Source organism: Eretmochelys imbricata, chromosome 1 (assembly GCF_965152235.1).
Source record: "Eretmochelys imbricata isolate rEreImb1 chromosome 1, rEreImb1.hap1, whole genome shotgun sequence".
Classification (NCBI taxonomy): domain Eukaryota; kingdom Metazoa; phylum Chordata; order Testudines; family Cheloniidae; genus Eretmochelys; species Eretmochelys imbricata.
This window is the reverse complement of record NC_135572.1, coordinates 75,777,605-75,801,405: the sequence shown is the minus strand read 5'-3', so window position 1 is coordinate 75,801,405 and position 23,801 is coordinate 75,777,605.

Here is a 23,801-nt window from a genome sequence, read left to right as displayed (position 1 = left end):
TAGGCATTATTGCCACTGATTTTTTTCAGAAACATCAACACAATGGCAGAAAGCCCTTAACTCATATTGTTTTTTAATAATTTTTTGCTGTCTTGTAAAATGTACTCTCTAGGGCATCGCAGTCAATTTAAATTATAATAGTTTTGACTGCTGACTATTACTGAAACAACTTTTAAAACTGTGTGTTGCTGTAAATTGGCTTTTTAGATTTACAACAAGGTGAAGAAGGGCATTCTAAAAACCCAGTCTGTTGTTCTGATGTAATCCAAGACTCACACAGGATTAACACTCATCCTTTCAATTTGCTGCCTCTAGATTTAAACAAACAAAAACACAAAAACCAAAACAAAACAAAAAAGGATGTTCTCCCCCTTCTATCGTGTTTAAAAAGAAAATAAAACTAAAATAAGACAAAGCCTGTTCTGCAAGTAGAAGTATTAAGACTTGTAGCATTTGATACAAAAATCTCTTGATTACTAGTCACCTTTTTCAAATTGGGAGAAACTAGCAAGACATGAAATCGAACCTCAGTGATAAGTAAGCAAGTCACCATTCAACTGTAATAAACAGATAATAAAAGCATATGGTCCGGGCTGTGCCGCCCTTACTCACATTGAACAGTACCATTTCTCAGCAGGTAGTTCCACTTCAATCTATAGGACCCCACTGGTCTGAATTCCACAGTGACACTATAATAAATTCTGCTTTATGATCTGCAAAAGGGATATAAAGATAGGAAAAGGGGAGAGGGTCAGTGCTGAGAGCAGTCTCCTCTTGGTGCAGGCAAGTAGAGGCAGGAACCAGGAAAACCAGCGATGGCATCAGCACAGAACTCGATTCAGCTTTTCCCTGACCACAAGACATCAACTTTACACCATGTGCAATAACTTTGCTTCTGGGCTGCTCACAGCTGCGCCATCATTATATGCCAACCATCTCTATGCGGACCATCAAGCAGACCATAAAGCAGAATTTATCATAATGTCACTGTGGAATTCAACCCAATGGGGTCCTATTAATTTAAATGGAACTACTTGCTGAGAAAAGGTATTACTCAATGTGAGTAAGGGTGACAGAGCCCGGTCCATAGGTTTTTATTAGCTGTTTATTACAGCTGAATGGTGACTTGCTTATTTATCACTGAGGCTTGATTTCAGCACCCCAATTATGAAAACAGTTCCAGCACCACTGCAAGACAGAGAATTCCACCTCTCCTAAAAGCAGAGGGTGGGGAGCTGTGCGGTGGTGCTGGAACAATTTTTATAACGGGGGTGCTGAAGGCAGAAACCATGTATTTGGGTTGTTATTACTACTTCAAGCCAAGGGGTATGGTTGCACACCCAGCACCCTTCATTCTAGCACCTCTGCTGCCCTGCCCCTAGTTTGGGTAAGCAGTGCTCTCACAGATCCCCCTCCTCCTGAGCTGGTGAGATAAGAATTCCCCACCCCAATTTTAACCCTGGCTGTTCCCCTTAAAGGGCTGTAGCAAGTTATTCTCCCCCTGCAGTGCAACTGATGAGCTATGGGAGGTGTTCTACCTCTTGACCCTCCCCCTGGGGCAGTCTATCTCCACACTGTGTGCCTTTATGGAACAGCTCATAATAATGAATTGTGATCTATGTAATCCTGTGTGATCTATGTAACCATGGAAGAATCTCCCAAGATAAATTTAAATACATTTATTTTGGTACTTTATGCTGGAAACAATAGCTGTGATTCACAGTCAGTCTGGCAACCTTATATTAGAAATTCCAGAAGGGTAGGCACACAACGTGTTTTACAGAGGTTTAAAGTCCTGTGGTGTCAAAAAGAAAGACTGCAAGTGTGTTGTATTCATATAATTAATTATTTGCCCCTTCATAAATTTAAAAGTCACAGAGTTAAATAAGAGCTGGTTCTCAGCTTTCCAAAGATGATACTATCAAAATTTTAAAGACTTTTGGAAGATAAATCTGTTCCTTATTTGACCTCAATCATTTGTTAAATCATTTGCATCCACATGAGAGTGGATTTTTGATCACCGTTTGCCAACCGTGTTTGGGATCCAAAAGTAAGATCTTTGAGTGTAATCAACTTGGAGTTGCTGTCAGTTTGGAAAGCTCCTCCTTTCATGAATGTACCTCAGGACAGTGATGTATGAGTGCTGATGGACAACAAGAAAGGACTGGCATATCTTTCCAAATTTGAGAGAACATGGTTAAAGTAGATGGTTATAGATATGTAAACAGAATAAAGTGTAGACCAATAATATATATTTTTGTTGCTTTTCAAAAGGCTAATTTCACAATGTTAAAAACAATTATGAGCCAAGTCAGCTGGGAGGAAGAATTTAATGAGAAAAATTTGAATGATCATTGGGAATTTTTAAAGAACAATTTAGATGTCCCAAAAGCCACAATCCCACAACTGAGGAAGAAGGCCTTATTGGTTAAAAAAGCGACCTGGAGTATAGGGGAAGTAAAAGCAGCTATAAAAAATTAATGTGTGTATATATAACAAATGGAACAAAGTAGAGGTGGATAGCAATGAATTTTAGAAAATTGATAAGGGAAGTACAGAGACGCAAGGAGAAATCTATGGACAGCAGATTTAATGACAGTAAAGAGTTTTTAAAGTATATTAGGAAAAAAGAATCTTAATAATAGCATTGGTCCATTACCAGATGGAAATGGTAGAGTTAATAATAACGCAGAAAATGCAAAAATGTTCAACAAATATTTCTGTTCTGTGTTTGGAAAAAGAAAACAGATGATATAGTCATATCATAGGATAACACTCTTTCCATTCCATAAACATCTCAGCAGGATTTTAAACAGTAACTACTAAAATTAAACATTGTTAGCTCAGCAGGTCTGGATAACTTGCATACAAGAATTTTAAAAGAGCTGGCTAAGGTGTTTGCTGGACCATTAATGTTGATTTTCCATAAGTCTTGCACACCGGGGATGTTCCAAAAGACAGGAAGAAAATTAATGTGGCAATATTTTAAAAGGGTAAGTGGAATTATCTGGATAATTATTCATCTGCCAGTCTGACATCTATCAGGCAAGCTAATAGAGTAACTCATAAGGGGCTTGATTGACAAAGAATTAAAGGAGGTTAACATAATTAATGACAATCAATATGGACTTATGGAAAATAGCTCCTGTCAGACTAACTTGAAGAGATTATGAGTTTGGTGGATAAAGGTAATAGTGTTGATATAACATTTGGACTTCTGTAAGGTATTTGATTTGGTACCATATGACATTCTGATTATAAAATACTACAAAGAACTAAAATCAACATGGCACATATTCAGATTAAAATCTAGTTCACTCACGGGTCTCAAAACATAATTGTAAATGGATACTAATTATCAAGTGGCTGTGCTTAACACATTGACAAAGTGTTATGTAGCGTAAGGGATCAGTGCCTGGCCTTACGCTATTTAGCACTTTATCAATTGCCTGTAAGAAACCATGAAATCATCACTGAAAAAGTTCACAGATAACACAAAAATTGAGGGAGTGGTAAATAATGAGGAGGAGAGGTCACTGATACAGATATCTGGATTGCTTAGTAAGCTGGGTGCAAGCTAGCAATATGCAGTTTAGTACATCTAAATGTAAATATATACCTCTAGGGAAAAAGAAACTCCATCCTGGAAAGCAGTGACTCTGAAAAAGACTTAGGGATCATGGTAGATAATAAGCTGAATATAAGCTTCCAGTGTGACTGTGGCCAGAAGAGCTAATGAACTCCTGGGTTGAATAAACGTGAGAATCTTGAATAGTAATACAGAGGTTATTTTATCTCTAGCAACCACTGCTAGAATACTGTGACCACTACTGGTGTCCACAATTCAAGAAGGATAGAGTAGAAAATACTGCTTTGTTGTGATGGGATGTGCCAACTTCACACTGGGCCTGCAGGGATTAATAAGAGTCTGTGGGCAAATCTGTCAGCCATTGGCACAAGGGCAGTCTAACCTAGTGGTCAGGGTCAGAGCCATAGTCAGTAGTCAGGAGCCACAGCTGAAAGGCAGGAACTGGATACAAGAGCCAAGGGTCAAGCCAGAGTCTGTGGTCAGAAGCCAGAGCTAAGTGTCAAAGTGGAGGTCAGGAACTGGAGTTTGCAGGCAGGCAAGGAAGAGTTCACAGCAGGAGCAGGATAGAGGCAAGGCTGGGTGAAAGGCAGAAACAGCAGGAACCAGATAACACAGGAGAAGGCACAGTGGTGTGCATGAGCATTGAGAAGTCAGCAAGCTGCTGTTGGTGATGGTTTAACAGCCAGCTTTCTGGCCTCTGCAGCCAATCAGGTTGTATGGTTAATCAGACAGCCTCCTGCATGCCAGCTGTATTGATGGGGCTGCCTGGAGACTAGCTTTGCTGCAGGACCTGTTAACCTGACAGCAATCAGCCGTACCTGCTACCCCATAGCAGGTTTCAAGCCTGGAGGAGGAGTTCAGAGGTTCTGAACATGTCTCAATGAGCCCCTGATGAGGAAGCAGATCTCTCACTCAGTGACAGAAGCCTGGCTGCAGTCAGGGAGCTGAGTGGGACTGATGGCAAACAGTGCCTCCCTGGAGGCTGATGTGTGTGCAACAGGAGCCCAAAGCAGCTGAGAAAGTGTGCAAGGTACTGAGTCTGCCCACCATTGTGCAGAGGGGCCTGCAGGGAGCAGAAGGACTCCATGTGATTCAGGGACTACCCTGCGAGGCGAGTGGAGAAAACTTCCTTCTGGCTGGATGGCAGAAAGATGGTAAGAAGCTAGGCAGTAGAAAATAGATCAACCTAGCTACTGTGCTCAGGGCTATGAAAAATGTCACACTCCGACCACTGTAGTTAGGTCAACCTAACCTCCAGTTTGGGTATGTTGAGGTCAACAGAAGAGTTCTGCTAGCATCCTAGCTCCTGCATCTTGGAGAGGTGGATTCATGCCAGTGATGGAAAATCCCCTTCCTTGATTTAGGAAGTAGCTTTACTGTGGTACCACAGTGGCACAACTGAAGCACTGCAGCTGTGTTAATGTAGCAGCTACAATGTAAACATGGTCTAAGAGAGAGGGATTAGACTGGGAGCTGGCTAGAATGCTTCATGCTTACAGATATAAACGCTTATCAATTATATGAGGCCTGACTCTGCTACCCTTTTTCAGGTCAAGGTATTAATTATACTGAGAGCTCTCACTGAAATCAATCCACTCAGAGTAAGGTGCTACTCATCATGAGTAAAGCTGGTAGAATATGGTTCTTGATGAGTAAATTACAAGAAGTAATATGCACCTCTGCCAGCTTTCTGTTTCTGAATGCAATAATAAAACATGGAGAATGCAGACTCTAGATATACTCAATCCTACCTCAGTGTGGCGGAATGGACTAGATTACTTCTTGATATCCTTTGGTTCTGTGATTCTGTGGCTCAGAGTATCAATAGTTCAGCTCTGAACTATTAAACTAAATTATCCTGATATTTGGGATACAGATGTATTTTTGTCCCAGTGGTAACAATAGAAATTTAAAAATCCATGACTGATTTATCAACTAAACATACCCATTGAACAGCCTTATCCTGATCTTTGCAGATTTATGCATTAACTGTAATGAACGTTACAGAGCCTTGGAAAAAGAGATACTTTTGGCATTACTTTTGCATTGCAGATCTCAGGTTGGTTATTTTTTCCAAAGTTTTTGTTACATTTGGAGTATTCTAAAGAAAACACTGGGTTACACAGAATCTTCGTCCATGACTGGAGGTACCAGATAGTATGGCTAGAAGACAGAAAAAAATCAGAACAATAAAGTCAACATAGGTGAACAAGATCAGATCTGATCTGAAAAAAATCATGGGAAGAGACAGAAGAATAAATGTTGGCACACTGTCCAACAGCCTGTAGTTACATAAATTGGTTTTAATGCAGGATAACTTATTTGTTTTGTTATAGTTGCAGCTATTGGAAATGTTTCCAATAACCAAACTCATTTTTAGTCTTGGTTATAAATAAGTTGGGAGTTGTTTGGGGTGTGTGTTGGTTTGTTTCCAGGTTTTTATTTTGTTTTTTTGTTTTTAATCCAGTTTAAAACTGGTAGTGGAATTTTGTATACTGTTTCAAATTATCTTAATGTCAGATTGTGACAGAAGATAATGTGACTTTTGCCCTTTCTTGACGTGCCATGAACAATGTGAAAAAACATTTGGAAAGGAAAATATAGTAGTTCATCACTGCTATATGACAAACCTTAGTCATTTTATATATGGTTTTATGTTAAAATACTTTATTTGTACTGTAAGGGAAAAGAACAAGTACAGTACCAGACAGTTAAAGAGGTCTCCTTACAGGTGGATACCATAACCCTCCTGAAGAGCAAAAGGTTAACAGTATTTCCATCAAAAACACTCTCCAAACAATTATTTTCTCTTTTAGACAGAAGCAGGTGGCATGTTTTACTTTATAGCCTGCAGAAATAAATCAAGGAGGTCAAATTTGAAAAGTTCACAATAAATATTGAATATATTAGCACCTCCAAAGGCATTAATGGTATTAAACAATGAAGGCTATAATAATTATAATGGTGAAGGAAGAAAAATTACCATAACAGTCACACCTCTTTCTCAGAAATCTCTAACTTTTAATATACATGACTAGTTCTCTGACAACTTGCTTCACCGTGCTTTAGTATATATTTCACTTTAAAAAATTATCTCTGTCCTTTGGATAAAGGGACACATATAATCCATTAATAACCTATACTCATTCACTTTACAGGCGATATTGTACTTGAAACTGTTCTCTCTCAAGAGGGAAGGCAGGCTTCAGGAAATAATGTTTTAACTGCAAATGATAAATCTATCACATGAGACAATCCAGTTGAATATTTTACAGTGTCCTTAAAGAATGCCAAAGAATCTTACTTGGAAGAGTTTGTTGTTACTCAAAAGTTTCTGAAGGAAAAAAAAATCTGTCCTTACATGGATCACATCTGTATAAAAAAAAATCCATATAAATGTTATCTGATAACATTAAGGTCTGCTTCAAGGAGAAAGTGACTAGCCAGCAGGACTTCATTACGTGGCTTAAGATTTAAGATAATACAAATGAGAATAAGAAGACTTATTTTATGATAAGTCTGCTTCATTTCCATACTAACATCACTATCTCCTTCTTGGACCTAGCTGTCTGTGGCAACATTTATTTTTCTTTTTGAGGAGGGGAGTGGCTGGAACATCATAAACGCTGACAGTCTGATCTGTTTAACTGTTGTAAGTCAGAGTCTGCTTTTTCCTTTTTTTCCCAAAGAAATGTCTTCTTCATGTGTATTATAAAAAGCATCCCTTTCAATAGTAGAAATTGGAAAGGTTAGTTGACCTAAATGTTAAGCTATATTTCATACTGGTCGGAAGATCCACAAATGTCAGTTACTCAGAAAATATTGATACTTCAAAATGTGACCTGGGTTAGTTTACAAACTCAAGTTGCTGCCTTTTCCACTGAGAAATTAAGTCAGTCATTTTTTCTCTTTCTTCCCTGTATCTTGAAGTGTTTTTGTGTGGGGCTTAGCAAATTTACACTAAAATTGTTTAATGTCAATGGACTACATCTCAATTACTAGTAAGGCTCAATAGGTAGCACTCTTGTCTTGGGCAAGAATGTAGTGATGTCGAATCCCACAGAAAGAAATCAGCCTACATCTAATAATTGTTCCTGTAGAGATTAAATACTTTGTTACCTAGCAAAACGAATTGTGAATAATCCTAGTGTTCCAGTAATTGTTTTCTCTAACATGTTTTATTGTGCAAGACTGTGTGATATATGTGTGACGTGTTCCGTGGGGTACTGTTTAGCCCTCTGTCTTACCAACCTGGGATCCCTCTCACATTGTGATGCTGTGACAAGCTGCAAACCTCTCCAGGTACTGCACTTAACACAGATATCCACAGGCAGAGACACACCCAGCTGAGTTACATGATTGCTTTTGCCAAACACTCATGCACCAACAATAGAGAGGCTCCAGCTAATTTCCCACAGCTCCCTAGCCTAAAGGAACCCTTAATTGGTTTACAGTGGGCTTATTTGCTGGAATGATATGAAATTTAGGTCCTAACCTTGCAAAAACCTAGATACATACTTGATGTTATGCTCTGTGAGTAGTACCACTCACTCAAAAGGGAGCAGAGTTAGGCAAATGCTGAGCACTTTGAAAATCCCATCTTCAGTGTGTAAGGTTAAGAACATGCCTTAGTCTTTACAAGACCAGTGCCTTAGACACTTCAGAGTAGCAACAAAGGTACCCTTAAAAGCAAACTCATGCTACTACTCCTATATTAGTGTAATTCAAGAAATAATAGTGCCACTTTGCTGCATGTGTAGGGTTGACACTCAAATAAAGCAGGGTCCTATGGAAAAATATAGTATGTGATCATGTAGTTAAAGACTACCATAATGTATACGCACAAGGAGGATGAATTACGGCTGCACAGGCAACCTTATTTCTGGCACCGCCTTACTTTTGAGTGCTTTACTTTGAAATTTTAATGTTTTTATTATGGGTTTTGTGTGTGTGTGTGGAATATATCTATAACTGCTAGGACTGGAAAAAAACAATTCTAAGATATCAGAAGACCTACAACAGCAAATGGTAAGAATGCAACCAGACAAGGAGAAGCCTTACTCACCTTGAGTACCTTCCTTTTGTAAATCATCTTATTGAATTAAATGGACCAGTACTTGGGGTGTGTAAAGGTTGAAAGCCTAGCCCTTGTAAATTTAAATTAACCCAAAATGTATCTATTACATTACTTTCTTTTGAACTCCGAAATATTTACATACTTTTAAGGTGTCTGTCACTGTGATGATATCAAGGAAAGCTATATGAAAGCAAGCAGTTGTGGTTTGTAAGGGATTCAGGAGAAAACATTATTCAAGAGCAATTGCATTGTTTCTTATATTTGTTCAAATTAACCTCAGTACAGAGATTCTCAAACTGTGGTCCGCGGATCACCAGAGGTCTGCGAGCTCCATTCAGGTGGTCCGCAGATAGTTCCTTCTAAGGTGCGCGCCTGGGCAGCTGCACACAAGAGAATGAAGGGCCACCCACCTAATTAGTGGAGCTGCGCAGGCAGGGGGAATTTGGGATGTGAAGGACTGCGGCGGCCAAAGAAAGACCAACTTTCCCCAGCTCTAGGGTGGTGGCTGCCAGGGAGAGGCGGCCCTCCTTCCCAACCTCAGCTCTGTTGTTGTTGTGGCAGGGGAGAGATCCCCCTCCTTTCCAGCCCCAGCTCAGGTGCTGCCGTGGCGTGGGAGAGAGGGCACATCCATCGCATTAGAAAGGTAACACTACTGATATTAAAATATGAGTTGTGTGCTTTTATTTGTAGAACAAAAAAATGTTGATTATTATTAAGGGGTTTTTATATAGCTCTTTTATCCAAAGTGCTTTACAATAGTTAGTTAACAGTACAAACATTTGGAAAGATCATTAAGTGGTTCGCCAAGACCCTCAGCAATTTTCAAGTGGTCCATGAAAATAATGTTTGAGAACCACTGCCCTAGTACACTACTATTCTTGCTGATAAGGTATCAAAACAGTGTTTAGGTTTTTATTAGTCATTCCATACCTGTAAGAAGCAGCTCTTGATAGAAAAGCTCGGTAAATAATGGATGGTACATAGTACATATTTGTATAGACGTTGCTGATCACTTTTCACTCTCAGATGGTAGAAAGGAAGTGAAGGAATGAGTAGGCAAATAGCCAAGTCCAAATGAGTGTAAACAGGTTGAAAATTACAAGAAATGTCAAGCTAAGCCACAGTATTTTAAGTGATTCCACAATGAGAGAACATTAGGATTGCAAGCTATTATTAAATATTTATATTATAGTAGAATCCAGAGGCCACAGTTGAGTTCAAGGCCCCATTGTGCTAGGTGCTGTCCATATTGTTGACCTATGATTTTTCCCCTGCATTTTCTCTTTGCGAGAAAAGCAGTGTTATTTGGGGTGTATGATTGGCATTGATGTTTTACTTATTTGTCAGAAACATGCATGGGGGCAATAAGTGAACAGAAGTAATTGGGTTATCATGCTTGCCATGTCAAGAGTATGTGATATTAGTATGAGGCCTATTGGAAGTAGCTATACTACAGGCTGGGTTTTAGTTAGTGTAGCCCTGAAGGGAAAACGTGAAGTCATAGTTTTGCACTTTCATTTTTAAGAAACAAGTGACCGCAAAGGATATGGTATACTTCAAGATTCTATAAAAGTGGGGAATTTGAGAGAGGGGTGATTGCCGTTAGATTTCTATTCAGTAGTTAGGTAGTTAAACCACACTGATGAATAGAAATTATTAAGAAATGATTGATGCAAATTGTTAATATTAGTGACTGGTTAATTATGGATGTCCAGAATGCTGCAGATGGAATGGGGGCAATAACTGACTTTATGACAGTTGTGGTACCAGAACAAATATGGATATACATGCAAATATGGATATACTTGCATAATGTGGGGTATAAGACACCACGCCTACTTCTCTTTTTGTTGGTTCTCTCAGTCTTTGGAACTGGTGTCAACTAGATCTGTGGCCTTGTGATGTTCTCACTAACTGATGCTTCATCCCTGTTTTTTTTTTTTCTCCCTTCTCCTCTTTTAGAGTGTAAGTATGAACTGTGTTTATTAGCCCAGTCCTATTGGGAGTGGTAGGTGCTTATTTGGATTGGTTTATACTCTCTAGTAATTAAATATAGTACAATTATTTGGTTTCTTTCTAAGATTTTAATTGAATCTATACTATATTGCAGGTCACATCAATCCCGGGGGGGGGGGGGGGATTTCTGAGAGAAACTCATATGTAGCCCATTTTGGGAAGGAACTTGATTGATTATTTATAATAAACATTATAAATGTGGCAAAATCAGTCGTGTCATTATGTAAGGGCTACAATATCCCAAGAAAGAATCCCTCTCTGAAGAAAGTACAATGTCTATAAACAAGACAGACAAAGGATGGTAGGTATCCCCTTTTTATGGATGGGGAACTGGAGGCACAGTTCACACAAGATGTCTGTGAAAAGGATGGAGACAGAATCCAGGCCTTTCAGGTTCCAATTCACATTTGTAAATGTGTCCTCATAATAGCCCTAAGGCTAGGAAAATGTTTTGAAGATGAAAGCTAAGAGTGTGTAGAACTTGCTGGCAGTGAATCTAATCATTTGGAAGAGTGGGTCAGTGGGCTTTTGGAAAGTAGTTTTACAAACAAGTTTAAGGAAAGTCATTCTTTATATTAGCAAGGTCATTTCATACTGCCTCTGAGTTTATAAGACAAGGAAGATATTTTTTCTCCAAATAGGGATCCCTTAAGGGAAAGATGGAAGGAAACGGTGCTAAACAACTATATCATTTGCTGGAATGTGTTTTGAGTGCTATGTGTCAGAATCTCATTGCCTTCATACCTCTCAACTTTCAGCCCCACCAGTGTGTGACACAAGCAGTCAAAAATGGGGAACAGCCATATTTTCTTGCATGTCATAACATAAATGACAAGTTATAATAATTTTTAACTATACAACCTGATTTTAGGCTGTTTTCTCTGTGTGTATTAACTATACCATTTTATACAAAAGAGACAAAAATAAAACAAACAAATCAAATTTCAGTACATACAACAGGTAAAGAATGCCACATGACCATCAGCCAGCTTTGAATGCTGGGCTTTACTTTTCCTAGCACTTGGTCTACAGAAGTAACTGTTGATTTACTTTCTGTAGACCAACCAGGAGAAGGGATCACAGCACATATGTAACCAGGGGATTACATATCTATTTGGTAGACAGCATCAGAATGTTAGGATCAGGAATCCTGCATTCTTTTCCTGGACTGGCACAAGGGTAGTGACTAGATCTGCAGTTGCAGAGCAAAGAGGTAAACATACCAAGTTGGCATTGTCATTCTAAAAGGTAGTGTGTCTGACTGGATGTGACTTGGACTGGTCACATCTGAGATGACCTGGGTACTCAGCAATGCCTGAAATCTTGTCATTACTGTCTTCTCAGGTAGGATTATGAAGCATTACTCAATAATAAGGGTTGTGGAATGCATAGATATAACAGCTGTCTGGTGAGGTGAGATTTGAACTCCTAGCTTTCTGGATCTCAATTTAATATTGTCATAAATATAAAGGGAAGGGTAACCACCTTTCTGTATACAGAACTAATCCCTCCTGGCCAGGGGCAAAACTCTTTCACCTGTAAAGGGTTAAGAAGCTAAGATAACCTCTCTGGCACCTGACCAAAATGACCAATGAGGAGACAAGATACTTTCAAAGATGGAGGAGGGGGGGAAACAAAGGGTCTGTCTGTCTGTCTGTGTGATGCTTTTGCCAGGAACAGATCATGAATGCTCTTCATAACTCCTCAGAACTTCTGTTAATTTAGTAAGTAATCTAGTTAGAAATGCGTTAGATTTTCTTTTGTTAAATGGCTGGTAAAATAGGTTGTGCTGAATGGAATGTATATTCCTGTTTTTGTCTTTTTGTAACTTAAGGTTTTGCTAGAGGGATTCTCTATGTTTTGAATCTGATTACCCTGTAAGGTATTTACCATCCTGATTTTACAGAGGTGATTCTTTTTACTTTTTCTTTAATTAAAATTCTTCTTTTAAGAACCTGATTGCTTTTTCATTATTCTTAAGATCCAAGGGTTTGGGTCTGTGTTTACCTGTGCAAATTGGTGAGGATTTTTATCAAGCCTTCCCTCCCAGGAAAGGGGGTGTAGGGCTTGGGGGGATATTTTGTGGGGAAGACAGCTCCAAGTGGGCTCTTTCCCTGTTCTTTGTTTAACACGCTTGGTGGTGGCAGCATAGGGTCCAAGGACAAGGCAAAGTTTGTACCTTGAGGAAGTTTTTAACCTAACCTGGTAACAAAAAGCTTAGGGGGTCTTTCATGCAGGTCCCCACATCTGTACCCTAGAGTTCAGAGTGGGGAAGGAACTGACAAATATACTGTTCCATAGGACACTTTAGCAGCGAAAATCTCCCTCTATTCCCTGCTTGTGTGATCGTAGAATCATAGAATATCAGGCTTAGAAAGGACCTCAGGAGGTCATATAGTCCAACCCCCTGCTCAAAGCAGGACAAATCCCCAACTAAATCATCTCAGCCAGGGCTTTGTCAAGCCTGACCTTGAAAACCTCTAAGGAAGGAGATTCCACCATCTCCCTCTGTAACCCACTCCAGTGCTTCACCACCCTCCTAGTGAAAAAGTTTTTCCTAACATCCAACCTAAACCTCCCCCACTGCAACTTGAGACCATTACTCATTGTTCTGTTATCTGGTACCACTGAAAACAGTCTAGATCCGTGGTTCTGAACTCTGGTCCACCGCTTTTTCAGGGAAAGTCCCTGGCGTGCCGGGCCGGTTTGTTTACCTGCCACATCTGCAGGTTCGGCCGATTGAGGCTCCCATTGGCTGCGGTTCGCCGCTCCAGGCCAATGGGGGCTGCAGGAAAGGCGGCTAGCATGTCCCTTGGCCCGCACCACTTTCTGCAGACCCCATTGGCCTGGAGCAGAGAACCGTGGACAGTGGGAGCCACGATCGGCCTAACCTGTGGACACAGCAGGTAAACAAACCGGCCCGGCCCACCGGGGCTTTCAATGAACAAGCAGTGGACCAGAGCTGAGAACCACGGGTCTAGATCCATCCTCCTTGGAACCACCCTTCAGATAGTTGAAAGCAGCTATCAAATCCCCCCTCATTCTTCTCTTCTACAGACGAAACAATCACAGTTCCCTCAGCCTCTCCTCATAAATCATGTGCTCCAGCCCCCTAATCATTTTTGTTCCCCTTCGCTGGACTCTTTTTTTTTCCAATTTTTCCATATCCTTGTAGAGTGGGGACCAAAACTGGACACAGGTGAGGCCTCACCAATGTCAAATAGAGGAAAATGATCACATCACTCGATCTGCTTGCTATGCCCCTAGTTATACATCCCAAAATGCCATTGGCCTTCTTGGTAACAAGGGCACACTGCTGACTCATATCCAGCTTCTTGTCCACTGTAACCCCTAGGTCCTTTTCTGTAGAACTGCTGCCTAGCCATTCGGTCCCTAGTCTGTAGCAGTGCATGGGATTCTTCTGTCCTAAGTGCAGGACTATGCACTTGCCCTTGTTGAATCTCATCAGATTTCTTTTGGCCCAATCCTCTAATTTGTCTACGTCCCTCTGTATCCTATCCCTACCCTCCAGCGTATCTACCAGTTTAGTGTCCCAGTTTAGTGTCATCTGCAAACTTGCTGAGGGTGCAATCCACGCCGTACTCCAGATCATTAATGAAGATATTGAACAAAACCAGCCCCAGGACTGACCCTTGGGGCACTCCGCTTGATAGCAGCTGCCAACTAGACATAGAGCCATTGATCACAACCCGTTGAGCCCAATGATCTAGCCAGCTTTCTATCCACCTTATAGTCCATTTATCCAGCCCATACTTTTTTAACTTGCTGGCAAGAATACTGTGGGAGACAGTATCAAAAGCTTTGCTAAAGACAAGGAATAACACATACACTGGTTTCCCCTCATCCACAGAGCCAGTTATCTTGTCATAGAAGGCATTTAGTTTAGTCAGGCATGATTTGCCCTTGGTGAATCCATGCTGACTGTTCCTGATCACTTTCCTCTCCTCTGAGTGCTTCAGAATTGATTCCTTGAGGACCTGCTCCATGGTTTTTCCAGGGACTGACGTGAGGCTGACTGGCCTGTAGTTCCCCGGATCCTCCTTCTTCCCTTTTTTAAAGATTGGCACTACATTAGCCTTTTTCCAGTCGTCCGGGACCTTCCCCTGTCACCATGGGTTTTCAAAGATAACGGCCAATGGCTCTGCAATCACATCCACCAACTCCTTTAGCACCCTCAGATGCAGTGCATCCGGTCCCATGGACTTGTGCTCATCCAGCTTTTCTGAATAGTCCCGAACCATTTCTTTCTCCACAGAGGGCTGGTCACCTCCTCCCCATGCTGTGCTGCCCAGTGCAGCAGTCTAGGAGCTGACCTTTCTCGTGAAGAGAGAGGCAAAAAAAGCATTGAGTACATTAGCTTTTTCCACATCTTCTGTCACTAGGTTGCCTCCATCATTCAGTAAGGGTCCCACATTTTCCTTGACTTTCTTCTCGTTGCTAACATACCTAAAGAAACCCTTCTTGTTACTCTTAACATCTCTTGCTAGCTGCAACTCCAAGTGTGATTTGGCCTTCCTGATTTCACGCCTGCATGCCTGAGCAATATTTTTATACTCCTCCCTGGTCATTTGTCCAATCTTCCATTCCTTGTAAGCTTCTTTTTTGTGTTTAAGATCAGCAAGGTTTCACTGTGAAGCCAAGCTGGTCGCCTGCCATGTTTACTATTCTTTTTACACATTTGGATGGTTTGTCCCTGTAACCTCAATAAGGATTCTTTAAAATACAGCCAGCTCTCCTCGACTCCTTTCCCCCTTATGTTATTCTCCCAGGGGATCCTGCCCATCAGCTCCCTGAGGCAGTCAAAGACTGCTTTTCTGAAGTCCAGGGTCCGTATTCTGCTGCTCTCCTTTCTTTCTTGTGTCAGAATCCTGTGATGTACAGGAACATGCAACTTGGGTCCACCAAAATGCACAATACTACAAAATATGCTTGAGAGGTTTTACTATGGCCATCACCAAACAGTTGGTAAGTACAAAATAAGGGAAATATCAAGCATTAAAGGAGAAATTATTTAAAAACCCTTGTGAGAAAAGTTTATTTAACATGCAGACAGATGTATTTACAAGTATACCTGTTGCAGTTTGGCAATAAATGGGGTACAGCAACACATTCTCTCCTTTGAATCTTTAGAAACAGTCTTTGCTAATAGATCACTGAAAATATTGAACAGTGAATCTCTGTCCCAATAACTTACTTATTCACCTGTGAAAATTCACTCACAATCATCTTTCACTGTGAGATATGGTCCCACAGATCAAAACCAAATTCTGACCTACAAATTGTGTTGTGAACATCTGACTTGGTTATAATCTCTACGCATATCAATTTAGCCAGCTAACCTTATGTGAAAGCATGTTTTTAGCTATGAATTAGTTCACATTACACAGTTTTACATCCGTACTTGTGCAAGGTTTTCAGGTTTTTGCCTACTGTTACATGAAAGTTTGTTAGTTGCCAATAGAAATAATTACATACTAAGATTAATCTTAAGAATATGCTTAAATCCCTTGGGATTTAAACCAAAAATTAAATGTTTTGCTAAATTGGGGCTAATTTGAATTAGGTGTACCCAAGTTACGAGAGTGCAGGGGCAGGATTTTTTATTTGGGGGCAGGACAGGGGAGACATGGGAAGTGGGTTATTTTTTTTATTAGAGAGAAATTTGGCTCAGTGCTCATGTAATAGCCATTCATGACACTGAAAACCAGGTATATATATTCTGTTTTTATACATATGACACTTACAATTGGAAGTAAGGCCTGGTTTTCAGAAGTGGCATGCACCCATAATGCTAATTGACATGAATCAGATGCTACAAAGCTTTGATAAATCAGGCCTAAGGGCCCAGATCCATAAAAGTGCTTAGGCACCTAACCCCCAGACTTAAGTCCCTAAGGGCTTGTCTACATGAACAATTGGTTTGTGGCAAGGTGGGGTGTGAACTTATCCTGCACTAGCCTGCCATAGACTAAGGCCTTGGCTACACTTGCAAGTTAGAGCACCTTAAATCAGCCCTGGGTGCCCTAACTCCTGAGGTGTCCACACTGGCAAGGCAATTAGAGCGCCTGGACTCTGCTGCTGGAGCTCTCCTGGTAATCCACCTCCACAAGAAGCATAGAGCTTGCTGTGCTCTGACTGAAATGCCCAGGTGTCAGTGTGGATGACATGTTGCATTACTGCACTGATTGGCCTCCGGAAACGTCCCATAATCCCTTGAAGTCATGTGGCCACTCTTGTCATTGTTTTGAACTCGGCTGCAGGCATGGGGATATTCCCTTTCAAAGCTCCGTTTCTGACAACCGGCATGCTTACCTACTCCAGGACAAAGCCAGACATTACTGTGGAATGCTGCTGTTTTGACTGTGTGTGAGAGGGGGAGGGGGGGTCTGCTGTTGTCTGAACTTACAAGACAGCGTGCTGACAGACTCTCTGCCCCCCAAAACACACTGTCTCTCCCCCCACATACACACAACGCACTCCCTGTCACACTCCACTCACACCCCCTTTTGAAAAGCACGTTGCAGCCACTTGCACACTGGGATAGCTACCACAATGCAATGCTCTCTGTGGCATTGCAAGAGCTGCTAATGTGGCCAGTCAGCTGCACTTGCAGCTGACAGTGTAAACACACGGCAGCGCTTTCCCTGCTGCTGTCTCTGAGGGCTGGTTTACCTCCCAGGGCTCTACATCTGCAAGTGTAGCCATGCCCTTACTGTTTGTGTGGACCCTGCTGATGTGCATTAGCAATTGGACAGTTAGTGCACAGCCAATTAGTGCAGGGTAGATTCACATCCCAGGTTCATAGAATCATAGAATATCAGGGTTGGAAGGGACCTTAGGAGGTCATCTAGTCCAACCCCCTGCTCAAAGCAGGACCAAACCCCAACTAAACCGTCCCAGCCAGGGCTTTGTCAAGCCTGACCTTAAAAACTTCTAAGGAAGGAGATTCTACTACCTCCCTAGGTAACACATTCCAGTGTTTCACCACCCTACTAGTGAAAAAAAATTCCTAATATCCAACCTAAACCTCCCCTCTGCAACTTGAGACCATTACTCCTTGTCCTGTCCTCTTCTACCACTGAGAATAGTGTAGAACCATCCTCTCTGGAACCACCTCACAGGTAGTTGAAAGCAGCTATCAAATCCCCCCTCATTCTTCTCTTCTGCAGACTAAACAATCCCAGTTCCCTCAGCCTCTCCTCATAAGTCATGTGTTGCCCTTCGCTGGACTCTCTCCAATTTATCCACATCCTTCTTGTAGTGTGGGGCCCAAAACTGGACACAGTACTCCAGATGAGGCCTCACCAATGTCGAATAGAGGGGGACGATCACATCCCTCGATCTGCTCGCTATGCCCCTACTTATACATCCCAAAATGCCATTGGCCTTCTTGGCAACAAGGGCACACTGCTGACTCATATCCAGCTTCTCGTCCACTATCACCCCTAGGTCCTTTTCCGCAGAACTGCTGCCTAGTCATTCGTTCCCTAGTCTGTAGCGGTGCATTGGGTTCAGGACCCTGCACTTATCCATATTGAACCTCATCAGATTTCTTTTGGCCCAATCCTCCAATTTGTCTAGGTCCCTCTGTATCCTATCCCTGCCCTCCAGCGTATCTACCACTCCTCCTAGTTTAGTATCATCCGCAAATTTGCTGAGAGTACAATCCACACCATCCTCCAGATCATTTGTGAAGATATTGAACAAAAACAAAACAGGTTGCAGTGAACTAATTGTTTTTAGGCTCCCCCTCGCAGCTGTGCTGAACCCTGAAGGAACCTGAACTCACTTGGAGCCCAGGTTTTTTCAATAAGAGTTGCTTAGATACCTATCTTCCTGCCTCTGGTCGTGCACACTATTGCTGCACTAGGCATCCAAAGACCCCATCTCCCACCTATTCCCAGAGCGATCCACACACCAGAAGAAGACAGGTGTTCCTCCATCCAACTTGCATGTGGGGTCTGATCCAGTAGACATGCTCAGAGGCTGCCTACAGGCCCGCCAACAGCAATTCCGGGCCCCAAGGCAGAACAGTCAATGGACCCCCTAGAAAGGATGGGTGCAGCATCCCCTACAGTTGGGCTCAGGGGAACCTTTGCTTCTTTCCAAGCTCCAGTCTGTGTTTCTGTGGATCATTTTCTCTAATACACATTTACCAACCACAGAGATCCTAACTTTCAGCTCTTCCCCATAGGTATCCATCCAGCTGCCTTTTCCATGCACCTGGAACTGGTACAAGCTCCAGAGCTACTTCAGAATTTATTTGTTTCTCAGATACCAACCAGCCCCTTCTCCACTGTATCACCAAAAGAGTTTCTTCTCATTGGCCTTTGGGAGAATGAGGCAGAAAAACTGTCACCACTGCCTGAAGGCTCTGTGTCCTACAGTGCAATGTCTCAGCACTGAAAAATTCCCTCTCCACTTCCTTCCTCAGGCCAGGAGTAACCTGATGTCCTAGTAACCAGCCGAGATCTGCTTTTTTTTAAAGGTATTTCCAGACAACTGGTCCAAAAACTAAGGATGTATCCAAAGATACTTGAGCATGCAAATACCATAACTCAGGTCCCAGTGGGGAACCATTACAGCTGTTGTTGTTTATGCATTTGTATCATAGTAGCACCTATGAGTCCCAACTGAGATCAGGGCCCTATTGTGCACGGTGCTGTACACGCTCCTGGAGACAGTTCCTTGCCCTAGAGAGACTACAATCTAAACAGACAATGCAAACAAAGGAAGGATTGCTATATCACCATTTTACAGATAGGAAATTGAGGCACAGAAAGATTAAGTGATTTACCCATGATGGCATTCTGTCCCCTCCTCCCCCAAACCAGAATCAGCCCACATGCAGCCAGAGAATTCCCCTGCCATGAGCACTGAATTGTGCCATCATAGGCAGCCTTACATTGCCCCCCACTGCACACTCCAGCTGGGGAGGCAGGAAGTGTAGGGCAGAGAATTGAACAAGAGCTCCAACTGCTGTACCCCCAGGACTATCCTTCATCTCTGTGTAAAAACTCTTCCCAGGAACTTCCAAGACATGACAATAAATACACTGCAAGGCAGTCAAGCTGTTTGACCCATTCCTAAAGCCTACAGCTAAAATTTCTGCACACAGTTCTGCACATATAATGATTTATATATGCAACAATCTGAAAAGCAGGCCAAACTGAGGTTCCCTTAAAAATATGGCCCTTTATGCCTAAATAATGTTGCCTAAAGGCTAGAGCAGCTCACTGGGTTCTATCTCTGTCTTTGCCACTGATTCATTGGGTTTCCTTAAGCAAGTCATTTAATCTCCCTGAGCCAAATTCATTTTGACATTGTGTTCCAGCTAATCCCCATCCCTCTGCCAATTTCCCACCCAGAACATGAAGAAAAATCCCCACTAAAAGTCTGGCTGAAACAAACAGAGTACTAATATATGGGAGAGGGAGGGTCCCAACATTAACCAGTGACTTAAATAATTATTAAATTTACCTACTCTGTGCTCATGGGCTTTATAAACCCACATCTGTGGATGTATGATAATCCCCTATTGCTTGTATGTCCCTCTTTGACATGTTACATATGCACCAGTTGAAGCTCTTTTTGGAGCATTATATTCTTATTCATACATTCCAAGGCCAGACGGGACCATTGTGATCATCTAGTGAGTCTGACCTCCTGCATAACACAGGCCACGGAACTTCCCCAAAACAATTCCCACAGCAGATCCTTTAGATCCTGATTTAAAAATGGCCAGTGACGGAGCATCCACCAGCATTATTATTAGCGAACATAAATAAAATCTCTGGTAAGACTCCATCATGTTCCCTTTACAATAGTCCCAACAGCAACACATCCCCATCCTCAGCTACCAGCCCCTATCTCCAATTATCCCATCACCCCCAAACCATCTCCAAATATCAGAGATAATCCCCTAATGAGATCAGCCACATGACCCCAAAGAACAGCCACCAGCCCCAAACCAAAATAACCTCAAACACCCTCCCCACCCCGTTCCCAGACCCACCCTGCACTTCCCTGGCAGATGACAGACAAAGCCCAGCTGGTGCCCAGCTGGGCGCTGCCAACGCCTTTGCTGCAGATGTTGGACCAGCGGCTGCTGGATCCTGAGTCCGATCCCGAGTCTGCCCCCAGTGGTCCTGTTCCCGGCTCTCCCCTGGCCTGCCCACGGCTTCTTACCCAAGCCATCCCTGCCTACCTCTGCTCCCCCCTCCCTCTTTTCCCTTCCCATCCCGGTTCCTCTACCCCCCTACCCCGCTCCCTGAAGTCTCATGCCCGGCTCTACCCCACGAGATTGGCTTCCCAGCTCTCTTCCCAGCCCAGTTCCCCCCAACTCAAAGGTTTGTTCCTGGATGCAAAGTTGCAGTGATGGTTGCCGCAGTGGAGCCAGCTCCTCCCCACAGCTTGCACCCCCGCCCCGGCGCAGCTTGGGGGGCTGTTGCGCCGACTCACCCTCGGCGCAGAAGTGTCAGGTAGGGTGACCAAACAGCAAATGTGAAAAATCAAGACAGGGGATGGGGAGTAATAGGAGCCTATATAAGAAAAATATCCAAAAATTGGGACTGTCCCTATAAAATCGGGACATCTGGTCACCCTATGCCCAGGGCCCCTCCTGCCCCAGCGCTGCCCTAGCGGAGCCACTCTGCAGCCCATGGCGGGCGCCGGGACTCAGGAGTACGCGCCTAGGAGCCACAGCAACAACTGGGCTAGCTACCCAAGTAAGTACCCATCTGAAACCATAGGCAAGTATTTGTGACAGCTAGCCACTCATTCCACAGCTGCTACACTATTTTTAGCACGCTAACTCAGATTCTCAAACTGGTCGTCACAGAACAAGCTTGAAATGTAGGCACCTCCTAGTAAGTCTATCTCCATGAGAGTGCTGGGGCTTAGGACATACCCGTGTTGTCAGCATCTCCCACTGGCAGCTCCCCACCTAGCTTGCTGGTTTTTGTGGATTGCAATCTGAGGCGCCGATCTCTCTCCATTTATTGAACTGGCAGCCTAGGTACCAAACTCAGGTTTTGTGGATTACAGTGTTATATCTGTGGTATTTTTCTAGGAGCCTAAGTGTAAGGTGGTGTGATGCTGAGTGTCACAATGCCTATGTCCCTTTGTGGATTTGGGCCAAGATCTATAGACGGAGGTAGCCTGGCAGGTTATGCAACACCTGATTTCTTTGTACCAGGAGCACCCCTTTTAGCCATTAGATCATTAAGTGCAGAGCACACTTTGCTCAGCTCCTGGACATTAAAAATATAGTCTCATGATCACTACTTAGTTTTTTTTTATTTAAAGAAGAAAATCAGAATTTTTGTCCTCTGCAGTCTGAGATAAAAGAGTTCATTTTGTATAATGCAGCTTCAAAAAGAAATCACACTGTGTTTCTCCATTATAAGAGGGATTAAAACATACAAAAGTGAACTAGTCCACTAAATTTACTACTGATCTGCTAACTGCTAGCAAAGAAACATGCCTATTGTTATTCTCTCATCCTTAGTTCTGGATCTACAAAAGTATTTAGCATAAGTAATACGTATTAAAATGTCAATAAAGTGTCTGTGGTATTTGAGACCTAGTTAGCATTTTTATTGAGCTCTTGTGTTAGCATTTTCAGAAATGGACTTTTATTAATTACCTATTTAAATCCATACTTTGATACCGCAGGTCACTATTAAATGGGTCATTTCAGCATTAATAGCTCTTACCATGTGCAATACTTCAATTTCAGCATATTTCAGTGTTAGTAATTAAACTGTGCATGTACCACAACCTATTTATCATGGTAACTAGACACCTTAAGACATTTACATGATACAGCTCTTGATGGAAGACAACATTCCACTCCATTGCTGTTTTCAGTAACTCTTTCATTTACAATAATCTAGTCTAATTAAGGGAAACTGGTTATTTACCTGTCAGAGAAAAAAATAACTTTAGATCTCAAATGCAACCTGGGGAGACATAATTGCTAAATTCTCAACTTGCATCCAGAGGAGATTTTGCATTGAAATTATTGATATTGTTCAATTATTAGAGTAGTGTCTGATAGTGCTACTATAGTTAAAGGGTTGTTAGCGTTTCCACTACAAATCACATTATTAAGGGGTTTATAATATACCAGTAGAAAAGTTCACTTCAAGCTAATGTGAGGAAAAAATCTTGTGGGAAGGCAATTTTTAACTGTATTTGAAAAAGCTTAATATAATCCTATAACAAATTGTATTTTTATGGCATTGGCCATCCAAGGATCTTAAATGACTTTACAAACGTTAATTCCCCAAGAAAATTATCATCTCATTTTCCAGCTGTAAAACAGAGGCAGAGAAATTAAAGTCAAGTGGCCAGATTTCCAGAGGTGCTGAGCACCCATTGCTCCAGTTGACATCAACAGGAGCTTCAGATGCTCATTTTTGAAAAAAAAAGTGCTAAAATTTATGGTTAATCACTGGGAGAAAATAGGAATAGAACTCCAGAGTATCTAGTTCCCAGGCCAGTACTCATTTCTAGAGACCATAGTGAATCGAAGGCACTTTCTCTTAGACTGCCTAAAGCCTTTAATGTTTGCTTGAACTTTCAACCTTTGTAAATTTAGTTCTAGCTAAATGCTTCACGGCACCTCCTCTATAGTCAAAGGCATAGATCAGGTAATTGAACCTAACAGAAAGTCCTACTGTCTATGCATGAAAAATTATTCAAGGTTTATAACTTCAAAAACTGCTGAACAAATTTTTGTCAAACTTCTTAGGTCTCTCAGATATCTCCAAAACAACCCAAGACTCATCAGTTGTTTAGTTCTGTATGCACGTTTGTGGCTGGTATACACAGGAAGAGTAGATTTACTTAAATACATGCAAAACTCTGAAAGTTTAATGGATTTTGATGAAACTTTTTGAAAACAACCATCAAACTTCAGAGATGTCACTAGGCATGGACATTATATTAGAGTGTGCTCCTACTACAGTATGAAACACATTGAAGTTTGTGTTTTCTGGATGAAACGTATAAGTTTATAAACATAAATTTATATATAAAAGTAAAGCATTCATTATCTTGTTCTTTTTATTCACAATTTTTGGACATATGAGA